At 43.1% G+C, this 21,584-nt stretch overlaps 1 long non-coding RNA gene across 3 annotated transcripts in view; it reads right to left on the bottom strand.

Moving 5' to 3' along the window:
• LOC131414845 (uncharacterized) overlaps nt 1-21,584 on the bottom strand; it is a 72,165-nt gene that overhangs the window by 6,864 nt on the left and 43,717 nt on the right. For all 3 annotated transcript variants that reach the window (XR_009222244.1, XR_009222243.1, XR_009222245.1), the window contains exons 3-4: nt 4,892-4,962; nt 4,695-4,759 (exon numbers count right to left, since the gene is read on the bottom strand). This is a non-coding gene — a long non-coding RNA (uncharacterized LOC131414845). The remainder of the gene's footprint in view (nt 1-4,694; nt 4,760-4,891; nt 4,963-21,584) is intronic.

The following is a 21,584-nucleotide window of genomic DNA, read 5'->3' as shown; positions in this document are numbered from 1 at the left end:
ACTTCCTACCTCTGCCACCTCAGGCAAGTCGCTTTACCTCTCTGGACTTGCTTTCCTCATCTGTAAAATGGGCAGAACCACAGCACCTGCCACATAGGATGGCTGTGAGGATTCAGTGAGTTAAAACATGCTAATCACTCAGAATGGTGCTAGCACACACATAGCACGTGCTGGGTAAATGTAAACTAATACTAGCATAGATTGTGAAATTGGTCAAAACTTGCTGTCATTTGAGGCTTACTGTCGTACATATGCAAAGTGCACGGGAAGATTTCACATGCGCATGTCCTTTAGGGTCTTCAGATGTAAACTCCTCTCTCCCGTCTGCTACCTGCAGACATGTGGCTATGAGGAGCCCTGTCTAGTCTCCCTGCCACTGGTCTCTGTCTCACCTCTGGCAGCTTTGGTGGGCATGAAGAGGCGTTCAGGGCGGATAAGCACAGGGGTCTGTGATTAGATTCCCAGGGACTGAGTCCCCAGCCTGCTACTGTGTGACTCTGGGCAAGATACTCAACCTTGCAGATTCTACAATCCCCACATTAGAAATTCGGGGACTTAGTTCTACATTGCAGGGTGACTGTGAGGATTAAGTGGAAAAGCACACGTGAGGTGCTTGGCACGCTGCTGAGAACACAGTAATTGCCCCATAAATAATGGCTATTATGGCCTTGGAGTCTCCTGCAAGGCATCAGCGCTTCCCTTTCCAATCCTCCATCCATCTGCCTCCTAATCTCCCCACAGCCTCACGAAGATGTTGTGAGAGCTACGTGGGATCATGTAGGGAAAGCCGCCCGCACACTGCCTGGCTTCCAACACAGGCTCAGAGATGAAGCCGTGCTCACTGTTGTTTAATCAGAGTTCACCCTGGTTCGTTTCTCACTCCAAACATCCTCAGCTCCATATAGTCCCTTCTGCATTAGTTTGAGCATTAGCCTCTAGTCTGAGCCCTGCTAAGACTTGTGAATGGTTTGTAAATGACGGTGTGCATATGTAGATTTGAAACTGCCCCTCTGCTTGAACAGAGCTGAATACGCATTCTGATGTGAGCACTTGGACACTTTTATGATCACCTCGAGGGCAGAGGGTTAAACCTATTTGGTATTGGCTGTGTCAGGACAGGATTTTGCCCTCGATGGGATGTGAGTATTTCGCTACTGGGAAGAGCTGTATGCTTCCCAGCCTCCGGCCACCACATACTCCTCTTGGATCCTGCTGGATCTTCTAATAAATAAACTCCTATCATTAGCCGAAAGCTTACTATGTCCTTGTTGTCAGGCTTGACACTTCACATGCGATATCTTGTTGAATTCTAATTGAGGGGAGACAGAACTGTTTTGCCAATTTCCTAATTTAAGAAAACGGAGAAATAAAAAGTACTAAAGTCCAAAAAACGAAAAAGAGAATGGAGGCTTGGAAATAACAATTAACTTACCCAAAGTTGCAGCTAGAGAGTGGCTGCGGTGCTTTGGTTTGAGCCCAGAGCTGCTGGCTCTCCAGGCCACTAGGCTACACGATACGTCCCTGGTGCCATGCCACGTCTTCTGCTGGCATCTGAGTCAAGGGTAGACCTCCTGAATTACCAACTCCCTTCAGCATTTATTTGTTCCAAGTTATAGCTAGGCCAAATGCAATATTTTCCTTTTCATTTTAGGTTTTATTTTGTGGGGGGATATGGCAAAAAAACAAAAACCCAAAACTCCTTTTCTGCAAAAATTAGGAAATTCCAGAATCTAGCATGCTCCATTGATTTTAGAAAAACCCTAAATATCCCAAGTCTACTCCACAGGTCTTAATCTAGTTTTCATTTGCCAGTCTCTTGAATAGAATGGGTTTGCAATACTTTTTAATAATTAAAATATGATGGAATCAAGCTATTTGCAAAATGAGCAGTTCTGACTCTCCGGCCCCCGCGGCTCAGGCGAGTCCACCGAGGCACACCTGTGTGTTGCCTTGGCAAGAATTCCTGCTGAGAGGGCAGTCCATCTAGCCTGGGTCTTGAGAGAGCCATGCTTACCTAGCAGAATGCAAACATCTCTGAACTTTGCTTACTGGATAAAAGGCAGCATTAGCTTCCCACTGCATTTCCTCCAGCAGGATCAATCACATATCCCAGCCAGACGCATGGTCCCTGCCCGTGATTAATCTCGCAGAGGCGAAGCTCCTCCTTGCGATGGATTGCTGTATCTGAGTGCAGCCTTCTGGGGGGAGGGGTGGGAGGAAAATCAAGGCTGGGAGCAGAATAATAAGCACCCGACGTTTGAGAAGGTTGCTCCCTGCCATGTGCTGCAGGAAGCTTTTTTTGGTGGTTGATTCGCTGTCAGAAAATTTGCTTTTGCCTGTGAATGCTACTTAGCATCATGGATGGAGATTCTGATTTCTTCTTTTCTACGGTGTGAATTTGGTGTCTTGTGTTTTTGTTGTCGTTGTTGTTGTTTTTTGGTTGTTCTCTTTGGTGGTTCTAGGGATGTGCTTGGCATGCATGTCCTGTCGGAAGGGATAGAGTGCTGGGGTTTCTCAAAGGGATTGAGCTGCTGCTTTCACACAATCGAAAGAGACCTGCTTTTGACTGCACTCTCTGAACTCTGCTTTGCTAATTCGCCACCAAATTTGAAAATGCTTGAAGGTTGTTGAATTTTCTTTCTGTTTTTATTGCGGTCATCTCAGTGATGAGGTGTGTCGAGGGGGGTGTATGTGAGAGGGGTCATAACACGGAAGTGAAAATCCCACCTGCGTTCATCAGAGGTGGCTAAGACTGGAGGTGCTAAGAGCTTCCAGAAGAGCTGTCAGCTCCTTGCCTTTCCTGAATAATGCTGTTTGTTACTATTTTAGGAACCAAGCAAAATGAAGGAAAACCTTGCTTTAAAGGAACCCAATACACAGAAGCCTCTGTTTATACAAAAACCACCTAAAGAGTGACTTCTTCAAGAGATCAAGGACTCCGTTAAAAAGCAAGTTTCCTTGACACCTTGACTGTCACACGTGAGACACACTTCGTTTTAGGGACAGGCCCATTGTAGGAAGAGAGGCACATCTGCTTTTATCTCTGAAAAGGGATTTCTTTTGAAAAAGCGTCTCCCTCCCCTGCAAGCCTGGAAAACATATTGACAACAGGAGGATTAAGACATATTGACAATGGGAGGATTATTTCCTAACCTCTACTGGGTGACAAATGCCTATTAATAAATGAACAAGACAGTCCTGTCTCCATTTTCTCTCAAACACAAAGCCCCAGCCGCCCACTGACCAAAGCTGAGGCGTCCACCGGGTTGCTGACCTCGCTTGTCCTGCCGCCTGCCCGGGGCCCTGGGAGAGGCCTGCTGGGCGAGCCTGAGACTCCTGGGCCTGGAGAGAGGCGGCCGTGGAGGGGTCCCGGCGCTCTACCACCCCGGTCAGGTGAGCTGCTCTCCCCTCCTCCTAGCACACTGTCTTGTCTTGGCTCTTAGCATTTTGTCCTCTGGCAAAGGAAATGCCTTCTTATCAGACAACATGTACACTGGGGAAGCTTGAGCGAGCAGTTTTTCTCAAGGAAGAAAAGAAGTGGTTGTTTGAAAACCCTGACTGGCATTGAGACCTCAGAGGCCTAGCTGGGCAGTTCCAGTTCTCAGCAGAGAGAAAGTCTTGCTCTTGCCCACAATTCCTGGCCGTGGAGTCCTGGGGGGGCTCCCCTGCAAGGTTCTAAGGCCTCTGTCATGACAGGTTTGCATTCTCCTCTCTTCAGTATTTCTCCCATGAAATTACCTTTTAAAAAAATGCAGCAATCATGTAGTCTTGGAGGAAGAAAACCTTTTAATAAAACGTGGTTTAACACAGTGGCAAGGTGAGGTTCTGCTTCTGAACAGAACGAGTTACCTCTCTGACACCACAAAATAGGAAAAGCCAGGAGGAATGGACTTCTGAGAATGGATGAGTCACTACCTCTCTTACAGGCACAGCCCTGAGTTGGGGGAGATGCTGGCACACCCACGCCGACTCGCTGCAGTCTCACGTTCATGGTCTGTTAGGAGATTGCCAACTATTATTCAGAGAGATCACTAGAAAAATTGAGGGACAAAGCACAAGTCTGAATCTTTCGTGGTTATTAACCAGCTTCTGGGGGCTGGGAGCAGTTGCCTCACAGAGGGTCCCCTCCTAGACTCCAGGCCTAGGCATATTGCTGACATGACTCTTGCAGGATGTCATTATTGGAACAGCCCCAGAATCTACCTCTGTTAGCCCCTAAAGGAGACCCAGGTCGGCTGGAGCTAGTGAATTCCTCTGGAATTCTGGCCCTATGTACCACACCTTGAAAGTGCTTCTGAGTCCTGCGGGCAGGGGCAGCTTTCCTGCAAATGGAGGGGCTCATATCTCTGGGGTAGGGGGCTACTCAGAAACAAGAAGGTGGGATGGACCAAGACAGAGGGTAGAATTCAGGGGTCCATGCAGCTGCCTTGAAACACTATTTAAAAAAAACTTGGTGTAATTATTTATTGATGAAATTGAATGAGGAATACTTAAGACAAATATCCCCAAGACTGCTCAAAGTAAAGCACTTCTGAAGCATTTTAAGCATTTAAAGACAGTATTGTGCGAAGGGGTCCACGGTGTAGAAAACATCAAGACCCCTTCCCCGTGTGGATGTGGATGCTTTGAGAGGGTGGAGATCAGCATGGACGTAAAGACGCAGCCCCACCCCCAAAGCTGTCGCCCCATCTGACCTTGCCGCCTTCTTGTAATGCTGTCCACGTGCTCCCGCTCACTCTGTGCCTCAGTTTCCTTATTGCTAAAAAGAGAATAACAAATTTTGAATAACAAAGTTTTGAGCCTCAAAATCAGACATTATATACCTTGCACACAGCCATGGCTACAGCCAACTCAGAACCCTGTCACAAGGCACAGATAGGAACCTACTGACCCGTTGGTACCGCCAAGACTCTCCGTCTTTGTTCTGGACATGAAATGAGATGTCCAGCCTCCTTCCTCATTCTGTAAAAAATTTCCAGAAAATGGTCACCATCATAGTCATGCTAACTTCAGACTCAGCAAAGGCAACCTTGGGATTCAGCTGAATTTCATGGGAGCCATTCTGGCCCAAAGAAGGTCCACCTTAACATTGACCTACTATCTTAACTTGGGGCTGAAAATCTGCCAGTGGGGGTGGGTGGGTGTGCTGGGTGGGGAATTCTGCCAGCCTGGGCACTTACTGCTGGATTCTCTCCTGCACTTGTGTACTTTTTAAGACAAAGTGATGGGGCACAGCTAACATTATCACAGCACCCTTAAGTGCCTCAGCTCTTGTTTGACGTAAAGCTTCTAGTGACAAGCTTTTCTTTTAAGCACAGGTGGTGAGAGGATGAAGCGTTTCCTATTTTAGGGCTGGGGTGCTCTCATCCTCCTCTCCCCCCTTCACCCCCATTCCACATCCTTAGAAAGGAAAAAAAAGCCCTGGTGGGACGATGATGCAATACTCTTTAGATAAAGTGCCAAGCCCACAAGCTAGCTGATGTTATTCCTTTGTCCCCTCACTCCCAGAGGCAACAGCTGCAGACCTGAGGGGTCAGGAGAAGGGGGCACTTTCAAGAGAAGCTGAAAAGAAAGGGGTGAAACGAGAAGACTCTCTGCAACTTGTCTTCACGGCTGAAGATACACCTGACCTCCATTCCCTTTGTCCTCTAGAGGCACTAAAATGGGACATGAGAAGATGGGGAATGGAGCATGGTTTTGTCCCCATTTTGCAGATGGGGAAAACTGAGGCAGTGGGGCTTAAAGCACACTTTTCTGGAGGCAGCCTATTAGCCTTTATGAAAATCACAGTTAGTAGGGGCCAATTATATTTCATAAATGTCTTTGAAGCAAATTTTGTTTCACAGTTGATGCTTTTTATTTTCTTTACTCCTATAATGGGTCAGACTAGCAAAGCGAAGAGGTGACGATGATGCGGCAGCTCATCTACAATATTTATTCAGACTGAATCGGTGGGAAGTTCAGGTGAGCAGGCTGCCCTCCAGAAGGACTTGGAGGGAAGGTTCATCACAGTAATACCCAGAGCGCCAACAAACATTTCCAAAAAGCTCTTCTACTGCCTTTTTTAGTTTGAATTGCCTGTTAGTAGGACCATGCGCAGCTTATGGAAGTATATGAGATTATGACCTTGCTTCTTTAGGGGGAGCCCTGAAGTCAGAAGGTGAGAGCTACCATCACTTTACCCCCATGCAACCCTGGGCCACTCACTCCTCTACCCCAAGCTTCAGCTGCAACACTTCAGCTGCATCGCGTACAACAGGGTACTGGGTTATTATGCTTGAACAAGACAACATGTCCATGTGAGGCTTTGCCATTTGCAAAATGCTTCCCCCCACTCCTGGCCAAGTACACTTAACTATAAAACACTGCCCACCTTTTGTGGCTAGTTCTCAGTGTCTGACCACCTAATACTCCTCAAGTAGAAGGTAGTGTGGCTGGAGGCCTGAGGGGACTCCCACGGAGACCCCCTGGGTACCTGGGTGGAAGGGTAAAGGTCAGCAAGACAGACAGCCAATGATCCTCATCTGTAAAATACAGACAGTGACAATACTTCTCCTCCCTGGCCCTTAGGGGGAGTAAAAGAGATAATCCTGGGTCAATAAATACTCACAGCCATCATCAGCATCATTGCCGTCGCTGTTGTTGGCGGCTCACCAGTAGGTGCCCTAACACCACAGAAATAAGCCCAAATACTGCAGTGACCCGTTCCTACAGCTAGCTCTGTCCTGGGGAGCCCTGGAAGAGGGCTTCACTTGGAACAGTCCTTTAAAATAATGCCTCTGGGCTCAGAGTTCATTCCATCCAAGGATGACATTTTGGTAGAACCCATTATGTTCTTGGAAGTAGTTTTCTCCAATATCAAGGATTAGGAAGAAAAATAAAAAAGGACCAAAGTAGAGGCATCCAGTTGATTCATAGCCAAGAGGCACTACATAGTGTTAATTGTTGATAGTAAAAGCAAAAAAAAAAAAAAAAAAATGGAGAAAGGAAACATTACACAATTAATGTTGGTAGGAGAGTTGGATAGCAATATTGAGAAAACATTTTGATGCCCACTAGGTAACTGTGCCCACCTTGCCCCTGGAGGTTAAGTGCTGTCGCTGGCCCGGGCCACGCAGTGACCCCATCATTCCCACTGGAATCGGAGAGCCCATCTCAGTGGCAGCACCCCCACCAGCATGCCCAGCCTACAGAGCTCAGCCACCTCAGAGCTCTTCATGGCAGCTGGTACCCCCTACTAACATATTCCTCAGGGCCTTAGCAGAGAGGGTCCTGTGAGCCTCCTCTGGGGACAGGGTGAGGAAGTGGGCATGCAGGGCACACATGATAAATCCACTCCAACACCCCAGCATTCCTAAGCCTTCCATTCCTTTCTTCTATACTATACCAGAAAGGTTTCAGAACCTCATTCAATGCAGAACCATCGAATCCAACTTTCAGTCAACCAACAAAGCAATCTCTTGGAGCCACTTGCAGCTGCCTGAGCTAACACATTAAATTCAGAATTCCTCCTTAGTCTAAGATCCTTAGAATCCATTCCTGCACACATTCCTCAGGTTTTCACCAATAAAATTTAGCAAAATCTTGTGATCCTTTTGGAGGAATGCCCCTCCTGGCCTCTCTCCACTCCTGTGCCCTGGAGGCCGTGCCCTGGGGACCAGACGCCACCCTGTCCACACCATAGGGGAGGGGTCTAGGCTGAGGCAGGGCTCCTGGTCCCCAAGTCTTTCTTCTCCTCTAGTTACCACCAGTGTTTCCGCTTGTGGAGACAGTTCTTTGGGAAGCAAAATTTGCTGACAGAGATGTTCAGTTCTATTTTGGTGTTTTGCCAGAGATTTTACTTTGATTTTGAAATTGAGGAATCCTTCTGATCATGAAAGGGTCCCAGAGGAATGAGCCTGAGGGAATGCCCCGGACTGCTCTGACTTGACAGTGCTGCTTTTTGGAACTGTCTCTCAAATTGTCTTTGTAGGCTGGGGCTCAATATTCAGCACTGTAAACTCCCACCTTTATACTCTCTCCAAATGCCACAAGATCTTGAATTGTCATCAAAGATAGACTGTGATTTCAGGTCTGCTGAGGAGGGATGGAGATATCTGGACAAGCTGGAAGCTTCTGGAATGCCTCTGTTGCAGTAACCACCTTTCACTAAGCCTGACTGTGCCAGGTGGTCCAGGTGCCCCACATACCTTCTCTCTAAGCCTCACAGTGACCCAGGGAGGGAGGTACTGTTGTGCCCACTTTACAGGTGAGGAATGGAGACTCAGCTTCACCCATGTGCTTCCCCGACATCCACAAGCGCTCCCAGCGATAGGGAGGTTTGTTTTGCATTCCTCAGACGATGAGAAAACAAAGATGTCTTTGGATAGTGGAGGGAAGTGAGGTGAGGAGGAAGAGAGGGCTTCTGGGTCAGTCACAGGGGATAACCTGGACTCTGGCCACAGTCCTCTAGCCCCCAGGCGTCATCAGGAGGCATCACTCTTCCTCTTCTCGCAGGTTGGCAGGCTGCCTACTCTCTATTGCTTTTCCACATTCCCTGGATGCAGAAGGGAGACCAACTCAAGCCATTCCATTTTATTCCTACTTCAGAAGCACCTCCTTAAACTTTAGTTTTGAAAAGCCTGGAATTGGCAGCAACGTAGACCTTTCAGATTATCTAAGAATTTAAAAACTTATGCTGCTTCTGAAATGTACACGAGCAAGTGTATGATTCCTACATGCAAAGCAGTCCTCTGCTTTGAGGATTAGACTTGAATAGAGTCTAATAAACTCTATCATATGGACCCAACTCTTGGAAATCATGTTTGATGCTTTGAGACTAATTATTGACCCAAAGTGTGCAAAGTTAAAAATTTTAAAACAATTCAATACCAGTATACAAGTATAATGAGAACTACTTTTCCCAACCATTTTTTAGCAAGTAAGCTCAATTCTGAGTTATAGTTGAAAGATTTCTAAAAGATAAGGCTTTGGTGAGAGAGCTGGGACTTTAGGTGAGACAGACCTATAAGCTCGATTCCTCACTGTGTGGGAAAGCCATGTGAGCTCAGTCTCCTTGTGGTAAAATGGGGACAGTAAGCCCCTCTGAGGGTGGTTGTCGGATTAAACCAGACAAGCACAGGATACAAATGCTATTAACTAACAGTGAGAACAGTTGAGCCTGACATACCTCAGGTTCCATTCTCCTTGCCCTTGGGACTCTCATGCTGGTCACAGGAAGAGAATTTTCCCACACGTCCCAAGTATTCCTGCAAGAGTTTCTTTCTGATTCAACATCTAAGAAAACTGAGTTGGACACTACAAAATTTGGTCACCAGTGATTCAAAAAACAAACAAAAAATATGTAAGCACCAAAGTCGAGTTAACAGGCTGGTCTTTGCTGCCTTGAATGGAAGACTAATTTAACCGACTAGACTTGGAACACGGAGACTACCTTCAAAATGATTGCTGGACAGAGTGTTAATTGTTACCTATACAACCATAAAATTAGCCAGCAACTTCCAGGTAAAGCTCCTATTCTAAATAATAAGAGAATAAGTGAACTCTAAATCCTCCCAATCAAGCTTAAGAATAAGATGAGAGAAATAAGTACATCGCACATGCCAGTCATGAGAAGGTGAGGATTTAAATCCTTGGGTGACAGATTTCTGCTGGCGCTTCAGTTTTTATCCTACTCTTCAAAATTACCCCACACTGGGAGTTTAGAATGCAAAATTGCAAAGGCAGTGATGTGCTGGGAAATGAGATAACGTGGCCTAGCCTGTGGGTTGTGCCGTGTCTGGTCTCTGTCAGGATGGAACCGAGTGGGAAGGGAACAGACTCTGCAACTGTTGAGAGACTTGCTGCAAACATCCCAGCTGAACTGGAGACTGAGACCCCAGCAATGCAGCTGCCCCCTTTCCTTCCACGGAAATAGAATCTGCCTGACAAAGCATCCTAAATGCAAAGAAATCCTCCTCTAAGTGGACTCAGCTCTTGGAAATCATGCTTTATGCTTTGAGCCTAATTAACAACAAAGGGTCATCTTATCTCAGCATCCTGATTTTGTTTTTGGTTCACTTTCAATTTGGATTATCGTGAACTGAATCAGTCAGAAAGGGATTATGGAACAATCTTCCCCATCCCTCCTCTCCTCACATGGATAGCCCCCTACTCCTTCCCTCCCATTCCTTAGTCTTTGCTGCTAGGACTAAATCTACGCGCGTGCAAGTGCCATTAACTGACATTCATCAAAACACTCTCCATTGTTCGCAGACATGAGTGGCCGAGAGGTGGAAATTACTTGGCATTTCATTTTAATCTGTATTGAAGACTTGCCTGACAAAACATATTAAGTGTAAGAATTGCCGGCTTGGGAATGAAGCTATGTTTATGGCTTGCCCCATATTTTTCTTTCTTAAAGGAAAGGAAATGACACTTCCCCCATCCTTCCCAACCTTCTGCAGCTTACCAGCCCCCACCCCACCATCACCATCCATGAAATCTTAACACTTAATTTTCCTTCGTGAGTGAAGCTTTTGTCAGCAGTGTTTACAAAATTATAATAAACATTCTGTGCCTCTGCACCAGCATCTGAGATTTTAAAAAAAACCAACAACAAAACCCCAACAAGCTCTGTCTTTAATATGATGTTATTGGTGGCATCTCCCTTGGGGAGGTACGTTGTGGCCGTCTAACTGCAGGCTACATGAGCTGTGTGCTTCTCTGGAGAGAGACTGTCACCAAATGCTCCTGACAAAGAATGGATGCCATGCTAATGGATGCGCATAATTACCAAGGGACAATGATTCTCCCTGCTGAATTTTGACAGTCGCCAAGTGCAATAGTGTATGCTCAGTGCTTACCACTACAGTTCGTTTTCTTTGGATCCTCAAGTTTACACTTTTATCTTTCAGGACACTTTCACATGTATCAAAAAATAAAAGTAATTAAAGGCTCTCACAGATGGAAGAGTGTTTATTTTTCCTTCTTTATTCAGAATGTCTCTCTCTGGATTAGGAGGCTGCTCTTGGGATAAGGCACAATCTGAGTGGTCCGCACTGTCTATGCTGTAGCTCGCCAAGTTTAGGAACAGGGATCCAGGAGAAGGAGAAACGTTGGTGGACCTATGGGTTAGGGGCAGAGGGTGGGGGAGTAGCTATTACGGGTCAGCAGGGAATCACAGGGACACTCGGGCTTTGCCAGTTTTATGCTTTCTTTGCTTAGGAACCTTCTGATGTTGCAAAATGGTGCTGTCTGAGTGTGGATGGGGTAGAGAAATCCTGTCATGTCTTACGTTCTGTTTCACTGTGATAAAATCTGTGCCCTGAGCCATTCAAGAGTTCTGCTTCTTGATCAACTATTTCCAAGCTTTGAGGCGCCACAAGCCCCTGAAGACAGGAAGTTTGACCTTCTGGCCTTGGTTTGTTGACCTTGGTGAGGGTTATATGGGCCACAGTCTCTCCGGGGAGGCCTCTGTTGTCCTTCACTTTGGCTGGAAATACAAAAGAGGTGTTCATTTAAGCCCTTCCAATGGGCCTTTGCCATTTCCAGAATTTTTGGAATCAGAAGATCAGAGTGGGGAAAAGAAAGGAGACAGGTGCTTTGTGTCCTCCCCCAGGGAGGTACAGCCATCAAAGTCCTCTGGTCAGTGCTTCCCTGGACAGGAGGGAGCTGTCCTACCCCTTCAACTGTAAGCCCTGAGGGGTTCTGGCCAGGGCTGCCCACACAGCCCACAGTTCTCCTGACAGGGTAAAGGCCACAGGAATCTGGAGGTTCACTGAGGGAGAGAATAGGGGAAACCATTTCAGAGAGATGGGGAAGCCTCCCACCTCAGTGAGAGCTCACAGGCTGGTGGCCTGACTGGAGGCAGTGGTCCTGTCCCACCACATGCATCAGACCCACCTAGCTTCCTTACCCCCAGTGAGTGCCTTACGTCAAGTTTTGGTGAAAGCATACGTTTCAGAGGGGGTATATGCGCTTTTCTGTAATATATGATACAACCCTGCTCACATCTAAATTCATAACGCAGCTATCTCAGGCTGACACCAGGGGAGAAGAATCCGTTATGAGGGCTCGAAGGCTTGTTACCAATCAAGCTCTGAACAGATACAGCTCTTCCTTCCTCTCATGCCCCATCCAGGCTACCCTGAGGCGCTCTAAAAATTCACACCTTAGTAGCCCCAAGACATGACTTTTTGAAGGGATATGAAAAAAATAACACCTACCCTGTTTTAAATCATAATTTCAATCTGTTACCTTTTGATTTGAAAGATAAGTACTATAGGAGAGACTTGCACGTGGCCCAATTTTAGGGGCAGATGTGAATGGAATGGTAATTACTTGCTAAGAGTTGCAGAAAATCATTTGAATTAACTACATGGTATTGTCACATCTGCTGGTCTAGTGGTTAAGATTTGGCGCTCTCACCATGGCCCAGGTTCATTTCCCAGCCAGGGAACCACATCATCTACCTGTTGGTTGTCACACTATGGCGGCTGCATGTTGCTGTGATGCTGAAAGCTATGCCACTGGTATTTCAAATACCAGCAGGGTCACCCATGGTGGACAGGTTTCAGTGGAGCTTCCAGACTAAGACAGGCTAGGAAGAAGGACCTAGCCCACCCACTTCTGAAAAGGATCACTAGGAGTCAGAATCGACTCAACGGCACTAACAACAAAAATAGTCACATCATGTTTAGAAAGCATAAGCAAGATAAGATCTATTCTAAATTTGTTGTACATACTTCTGATTCTTTTTCATATAAAATTAGATTAAACAAATAATAATGCCCTATTAGCTTCCCCTTGAACAAAATTAAGTCTTCTTCAGGAAGTAAGTAATTTTTCAGATTATCAGAATGGACTCTTTTTCAGCTCCTTGACCCCAGGTTCTGACTGTCTGATGTACATAACCCTGCTTTGTCTACAAGAAATTCCAAGCGACTTGGCTTCTCCTATAGATCATCAATAAGGAGCTCCTGGGGCCCTGCTGGCATCTCCCCACATACTCATCCTGGATCCAGCCCAAGGGAAGAGATGGAACAGGCAGGCAGTCTGGCAGAGAAGCACCAGGGCAAACTCCACAGTCCGAGAGGGCATCCAGCTGAGACGACAGACTGGGGGAGCCAGGGTGACTGCCCGATGTCTTTCACGTTAGCCTATTTGATTCTCTTCATAGTGCTTATCACCAGCAGGAACTAGGTTTTTCCTGGCTTTATCTACTAGTATATATCACATGACTCTCCATTGGAGCATAAGCTTCGTGAGGGTGGGGATCTGGTCTGATCTGTTGACCTCTGTATCTCTAGCTTCAAGAACAGTGCCTAGCATATAGTAGATCCTCAAGACATGCTTGTTGAATGAATGAATGAATGAATGAGAAGCAACATCTTTGTTCCATAGAGCTGCCCACTCTCCTTGATCTTTGCAATACCCCTGGCTTTGCACAGAGCAGGAGTGAGGGAGCAGTTTAGGAGATTCTCATGGAAGCCAAAGGAGAGCAGGTGAGAACCTAAGCTCAGACTTATGGCTAAGAGAAGAGCTATAAACCAGGGGGAGACACTAAGGATCATGGTAAAAGCCCCAAGACCCTGGCATCATAGCCCAGAGACAGTTGCTTTGATGTTTCTGGTCTGCATTTTTAAGACTGGAAATAACTGCAGAAAAACAGGAAGGGGAGGAGGAGAAGGAAACAGTTATAGAATGAAGTTGGGCACTAAGCAAAGAGCTCACATAACGAGACAGAGAAGAACTGTGTGTGACGTTCAGAATTTATAATGTGCATGTGGCCTGTGGGTGTGGGTGAAACTGGCCCATTCCAGTGGAAAACCTGAGGCCTGGAAGACTTAGATGGGAACCTCTTCAGTTCCAAGGACAAGAAACAGTTCTTTGAATATTTCTTCTTCCAGATCCAACCATGTGTAAACATAAACTCTGACACACACATGCACATATTTCCCACAAAAACTTTTCTTAACCTAACCCATCATTGAAAACCTGGGTGTGGGGTAAGACTCAACTTGTGGACAGGTGGGCTATATATTTAATTCACTGGCCTGAGTGGGAACTTCTGTTTTAAGTCTTGTTTCCTAATTTCTTTGCATTGCTAATGATGTTTACTCATAATTCTCAGCCCTTCAATTTATCAGCCAACCTTTCTTTAGTTAAGCAGCTAAACTTGGTATCAGCTTAAAAACTTAATTTGCTAACTATTAGTAATAGAAGAACATTTAGACAGTCTAAATATTTTTGCTAATGTACGTGGCCTTTTTTTCCACGAGCTTTTACATCTCTCAAACATCTCTTGTAAAGGGGAGGGGAAAAAATAGATTTCAGGCTGAAATGGTTGCTTTCCTATTTTGGAATGAGTCCCTGGATACTTTGTTAGAAAATTTTTACTGTGTGCTGAGTGGTGACACACCAGAGAGCTGAGGCCAGAGCTCTTGGCACATGCCACCTGGGCAGGCAGGACTGCCAGCCACTCCCAATCAAGAGCCACGCGTGACCCAGCCACGCTTTGGGGTGACATGGCTCTGAGGTCTGCTAACCATCTTCCACTGGATGAGCCTCTTAATAAGGACTTAGATTATCCAAAAGAATATTGCAATTAATGATAGAAAAATGTGCCTTATTCCAATCAGGAGGAAACATCAGAAAAAATCAAAATGAGGAACATTCTCTGTTCTCTTAAAAAATGTCAATGTCATGAAAGATAAGAGAGACTGAGGAACTGTTTCGGATTACCAAAGATCAGAGACATAACAACCAAATGCAATGAGTACTACTGGACTGGATTCTGGATCAAGGAAAAAAGAAATTCCTTTCAAGGATATTATTGAGACAAATGGCAAAATCTGAATATGGATTGTGATACTGTATCAATACAATCAACACAATACTAATATATCAGTACAATAATATTATATCAATGTTAAATCTCCTGAATTGGATAATTGTATTTGCTTATGTCTTCAGGACATACAAGCTGAGATATTTAAAGATAAACTAACTCTCAAATGGTTTAGGAAAAAATGTATGTGTGCATGTACACACACGTGTGTGTGTGTGTATACATATATGTATGTGTGTGTATGAGAGAGAGAAGTGATAAAGCAATTAATCTGGGTCCAGAGAATATGGAATTCATTACACTATTCTTACAACTCTTAAGTTTTAAATTATTTTATTTTGGAGGAAATAATTTTTCATTTTCTTTTTTACTTTCTATTTTGAAATATGTCATCTGTAAATACAGGCAATTGTATGTTTTCTTCTCATTTTTTTTTAAGGAGGCAGAAAAAAGTAATATTTGAAGTAACGGACATCATATTTAATGTCAATTTATTTATCATAGTTTTTCTTTAAACTCCAATATTGTATGATCCCAGTAATTACTTCATGTACTACATAATCTTAAACTCTTTCTTAATTTTCTGTGTCTTGTTGAAAAGCTGCTTTGGGAGGAAAAATGATATTTTTATTTTATATAGAAATGGATAAAACAGATGGTTTATGCTTTTCTTCCAATACTATAATGTGGCTTAAATCACACAATGCCCTTTGGCTTTTTAATTAAGACAGAAAAATAAATTCCTAATAGTTAATTGGAGCTTCTTCCTGCCTCTGCCCCTACCTGGCAATTTTGGGGGGTAGTGTGGCTAGAGGGCCTTGGGAAGCCTGTCTCTCTCTCATACATGTTTAGTCATCAAGGGGTATTCACTTTTAGCAAGCAAGGTCAACACACATGCTGCCTACTTGACACTAAAATATTCTTTCTTCCATTCAAATGGCAGATGATCAAAAGGATACAAGCAAGAATATTTTGCTTGGCACATGGCCTAAAAGTTCTAAATTTATGTATTCTATTTTTGCTTCTTTCTCAGATTGGATTAGTTACTAGGCAACTGAAGTATTTAATTTCATTTGCTAATAGTTACATTTTAATAAAGAGGCAGCTAGTGTACATGACCAATGCTGCCAACACGAACACAGCCCCGACATCCACCTCTGTTGGGCAGTAGTGCACACTGCTTCATCCTAGTTCCAGATGAACACTACTCACACTCACATTTTATTTAGTTGACTTTCAGGTATAGGAAGAGAGATGTCTCTCTTGGAAATATTTATAGAAAAAATATTTTATGACTTATTTTCCTCACTTGAAAAGCTACCTGTTTGTGGCATCCTAAACCCTCTTTTAGACTCCTGGTTCAAGATGGCAGACCAAGCACATCCATTTTCTTCCCCTCACCAAGAAGGAAAATAAATCCTTACTAGCATTGAAAAGGCACCATCAGTGCTCCAGATATATGATAGGCAGGGCCGACTGACAGAAAAACTAGAACAGTGAAAACTGCTACCCCAAACAAGCCCCAGCAGTAGGCTCGGCAGACGGAAGACAGTCTTCCCAATGGTGTGCTGGAAAACCCCAAATTTTGAGAGAGGGCAGACCATGGGGGTACTTACGAGGGTACTTAGTTACAAGGTATTCTCCACACACCTGGGCCAACATTTCCTGCCCTGTCCCCCATTATGTAGAAGCTGGATGCAGTGTGCTATGAAAGTAGCTCTTGAAGAAGGCTGGGAATTGGTCTAGGATGGGTAGGGGTTGTCCTCCTGGATCCTAGTCTAGAACATTAGTCAGAGAGTACAAAGTAACTCAGTAGACAGAGTCGGGGGTAAGGAGAGGAAAAGAGAAACACAACTCCACCCAGAAGTGAGCTGTGGGAAACTGCCTCACCTCAGGGCAAAGCTTCCCTATGGGGCTCATGAGGGTCCCCAGCTGGCCTGGCTGCTCTCTTCCAGGCACTCTGAAGGGAAATCTGCTGTCACACTACCCGCTAACTGACACGTGGTTCTTAGCCATCCCTCCCATTCAGAAGACAGATCTGCTGGAAACCAAGGTGTATGACTGCTGAGGAAACACATGACAGTTACCAACACCGATCCACACATTTCTGCATTTTAATATATGAATGGACAAGCAAGAATTATGAGACTTTTGAGGAAATCATTTGCACAGCAGAGAAAGATAAAAACAACCTGAACTGGACTCCAATGCAGAGAACAGAACTTCACACACGACAGAAACACACACACACACACACACACTCTATTGCTATCTTCAGAGCGATACTAGATTGATAAAACAAGAATAGGCTATTGTGAAAACGGAGCAATCGGAGAGCAGGAAAGAGTCCTTGGAAGTTAAAAACATGTAAAAATGTGCTAAAGATTTTGTTTTGTGGGGAGGGTAGTTTACAAATTCTGATTAAAATTATATTTTCCCATCAATGATGAGAATTAAATGCTCTGCTTTAAACAACCAAAGAAGAATAGGATGTAGAACTTACAAAGCACCAAAGGAACAAAAGAAAAAGAAAACATTATGAGTATAGCAATAAAGAAAAGGGAGGCAGGGAGAGAAACAATAAGAAGCATGTTCAGTAGAAAATGAAAATAAATGACAAGGATAAGTCCAAACATATCAATATTTTAAATACAAATAGTTTAATTCTCAAACTAAAAGACAGACTTTCAGATGGGACATATGTAGGGCTGAGCTGTATGTTATTTATAAAAGACTTAAAATGGCATAAAATAGAATGATTGGAGATAAACTTAGTAAGTATTATCAAAAAGAAAGCAAAAAATGCAGTATTAATATTCGACAAAGTAAAATTCAAGGCCAAAAACAAGGGAATATTTTATATGGATTTAAGATACAATCCAGAATAGTCACAAACCTTTTTTACTGAACAACACAACATGGAACTACGTAACTAGTGTTAGAAACGCAAGCAGAAACTATTAAATCCATGATCATAGTGGGAAACTTCAGCACCTCTCTCTCAGAAATTGACAGATCAAGTAGACCAAAAAAACCAGGTAAGAATATAGATGATTTGAATACATGATCTTAAGCTAGAGGAATTTCATATTTAAACCCGGATGAATTTCATATCTAAACTCAGTTTCCAACTAACAGAAAACATATGTTTAAATTTCCATGGAACACTTAAAAAATCTGACCAAGCATTTGGCCACAAATAAAATCTCAATAAAACTCTCAAAAGATAAACACTACAGGCCTCTTGGAATTCTAACCCAAGAGTAATTTATAAAAGAAAATCAAAGCTGAAATTGAGACTGTATAGTGATGAATGAGAATGAGAGCACTCAGCTCAAAATCTTCAGGATGCATCAAAGCGGGACTCCAGGCTTAAAATGCATTTGGAAAACAAGAAAGATTGAAAACGCACTACACAATCATCTTAAGAAATTAAAGCAAAGGAGCTAACCAAAGCAGAATAAAGGGAATCAATAAAGATAAAAATAGAAACTGATGAAATAGAAAACAAACAAATCAGTTTCATCATTAAAACCAAAAGACGTTTCAAGACATAAAAAAGACCAGTCTGATAAAAAAGGTACGCAAAACAAAATTAGAAATAATAAAGAGGATATAACTATAGACACAGATTTGATTTCAAAATTGAGAATATATATGCAAATTCTAATAGATTTAAAAAAATAAATTTCAAAATAGAAATAAAATAATTTTCTAGGAACATACAAACTATTAAAATGACTCAAAAGGAAGCAGAAAACCTGAAAAGACCTGTAACTATAAGAAAAGAAAACGGAAAAGGTAGTCAAAGATTTCCCCCTCCTCCACCTCCAACTCTCTCATCCAGGTACCAGGCCCAGATGGTTTTACTATTCATCACTTTTTTTTTTTTTTTTTTTTTTTTACTTTTAACAACCTTTAAAGTTTAAAGTACATATTAATTCCTGTGCCAAACTGCTATCGAACATAGAAAATATGCAAAAATACTCAATTTATTCTACAAAGCTAGTATAACCTAGATACCAAAAATGGATAGGATGGCACTAAAATAGCAAAGTACAGACCAAAACTCAAAATGCCTATGAAAGCCAGGCAGGACATTTAATAGAAGGATATTTAATATTTAATAGGAAATTTAGTATTAATTTAATAGAGTGACCATAGGCAGTGATCCAAGACAGCAGAGAGAACATATGCTGCATCTGAAAAGAGTCATCAGTTTGGTGTACAGCGGAGGTCAGAAGCACAATCTTATTAATGCGTACATAAGCAAAAATCCTAAATATAATAACAAATCAAAATTAGTAGTGTCTTAAAAGAGTAACACACCACGACCTAGGAGGGCTTGTCCTATGAATGCAAGGAAGATTCGACATTAGAAAAATCACTATAATTCAACTCATTAATACATCAGAGGAGAAAAACCACATGATCATCTTGATAAATTCAGTAAAGGCATTTCCTAAAACTGCACATCCATTCGTAATAAAAATTCTGAATGAGCTAAGTTCAGAGAAAACATTGATAAAGGACATAACCAGAAACCTACAAAACAATTTACTTAACACTGAAAGATTAGAAGCAAGAGAAGGGCGGACGCGCGTCACCATCACTGCTATTCCACATTATACCAGTGGTCTTGGGCGTGGCAGTGACTGGAAAACGAAGTGAGGTATAAATTTTAGAAAGGAAGAGAAAACATAGTTGTTTCAAAGTGTGATTGTTGTCCTCCTAAATCCAAGATAATCGTCTTGAAAATGGTTAGAACTATTAAAATTGTTCAGTAACGTGCCTAGAAAAAGGTTATCTTGATCTGTATCCATATCTCCACATCATGGAGATATAGATATGAAAAGTAGAGAGAAGAAAGACTGGCTGGGGCCCTTGGGCCCCAAAGAATGACATGGTGGTGAATTTCCTGGGTGTTCTTTTTGCCTCCTATATCCCAGACTTGGAGGTGAAGAAGCCAACAACCTGAAAATGCCAACAGGCAGACAAAAAGACTCAATGAAAGGCTGCTCTTTATAGCCAAAGGACCAGGAAAGGAGCATCCTAGCAAGAAATAACTTTTAGACAATAACCACTCTAACTCCAGCCACACACCACAGAAAAAAACTCTGACCCCCACCCCCACGCCCACCAGCAAAGACCAAGTGGGAAACCTTGACTTTCACCCTTGCCAGGCTGTAACAGGTGCCCCCAAGCCTCCCACCCCCACCCCTATCAGAGTGGTATCAAACGAGGAGAGTAGGGAGCCTGAACTTCCATCACCACCCAGTAATAATGAAGTACCCCTCTTCCTCCAAGCTGGTGTGGTATCAGGGGAGGCCTGGTGGATAGTTAGGACTTTCAATAGTAATAATAAGGTAAGCCACACTCCCAAACTGAGGTGTCAATGCAGGCCACGTGGAGAACAGTGACAGTGACAAGGCACTCATATTATTCCCAGCCAGGGTGGTATCAGGCTTAGGGGGAGCTGAAACTCCTATCCCCGCCCAGCAATAATGAGGAGCTCCTCCTTCTCCTGGGTGTCAATAGAGGCTGAATAGGAAACCTGGACATCTACACCCACCTGGGAATAATGAGGCAGTGCCATCAATTCCCTGCTGGAGCAGTGTTAGGGGAAGCCACCTAAAACAGAAAAAGCTTTAAATAAGATTCACAGTCTCATAATACCCAGAATGTCCAGGTTTCAATCTAAAGTCACTCATATCACAAAACAGGAAAATCTCAACTTGAATAAATGAAGAAAACCAATAGATGCCAACACCGAGATGACACAGATGTTAGAATTATCTGACAAGGATTTTAAAGCAGCCATTATAAAAATGCTTCATTGAGCAATTAGGAACATTCTTGAAACAAACGACAAAACAAAGTCTCGGCAAAGAAATAGAGATATAAGGAAGAACCAAATAGAAATTTTATAACTGCATAATACATTAATTGAAATAGAAAACTCAGTGGATGGGCTCAACAGCAGAATGGATGGAACAGAGGAAAGAATGAATGCACTTGAAGACAGAACAATAGAAATTATGCAATCTGAATGACAGAGAGAAAATAAACTGAAAAATAAAAATGAACAGGGACCTGTGGGATTATAACAAAAGATCTAGCAGGTCTTCAGAGTCCTGGAAGGAAAAGAGAAAGAGGGCAGGGCTGAAAAAGTACTTGAAGAAATAATAGCCACAACTCCCCAAATTTGGCAAAAAACATAAATTTATAGATTTAAGACACACAGTGAATCCCAAATGGGATATATTGAAAGAAAGCCATACCAAGACACATCATAGTCAAACTTCTGAAAACTAGATTTATAAATCATGACAGCATCAAGATAGAAATGACGCTTCACTTATAAGGGAAAACAATTAGAATGACAGCAATTTCTCAAGTGAAACCAGGGAGGCCAAGAAAAAGTGGCACAACATTTTCAAGTGCTTTTCAAAGAATTGTAACCTCAAATTCTATCCCCAGTGAAAATATTCTTCAGGAATGAAGGGAAATTAAAACATTCTCAGATGAAGGAAAACTAAGAGAATCTGTTATCAGAAGACTAATCTTATAAAAATGGATAAAAAGTTCTCTAAACACAAAGGAAATGAAAAAAAGAAGAAACCTTGAAACATCAACAGGAAGAAAAACTGAAAGAGTAAGAATATGGGTAAATACAATATATTGTTCCTCTCTTCTTGAATTTTCTACATTATGTTTGATGATTAAAACAGAATTATAACACTGTCTGATATGG

Source organism: Diceros bicornis, chromosome 2 (assembly GCF_020826845.1).
Source record: "Diceros bicornis minor isolate mBicDic1 chromosome 2, mDicBic1.mat.cur, whole genome shotgun sequence".
Lineage (NCBI taxonomy): Eukaryota > Metazoa > Chordata > Mammalia > Perissodactyla > Rhinocerotidae > Diceros > Diceros bicornis.
The sequence above is the reverse complement of the archived record's forward strand: the minus strand, read 5'-3'. Positions and strand labels throughout refer to the sequence as shown.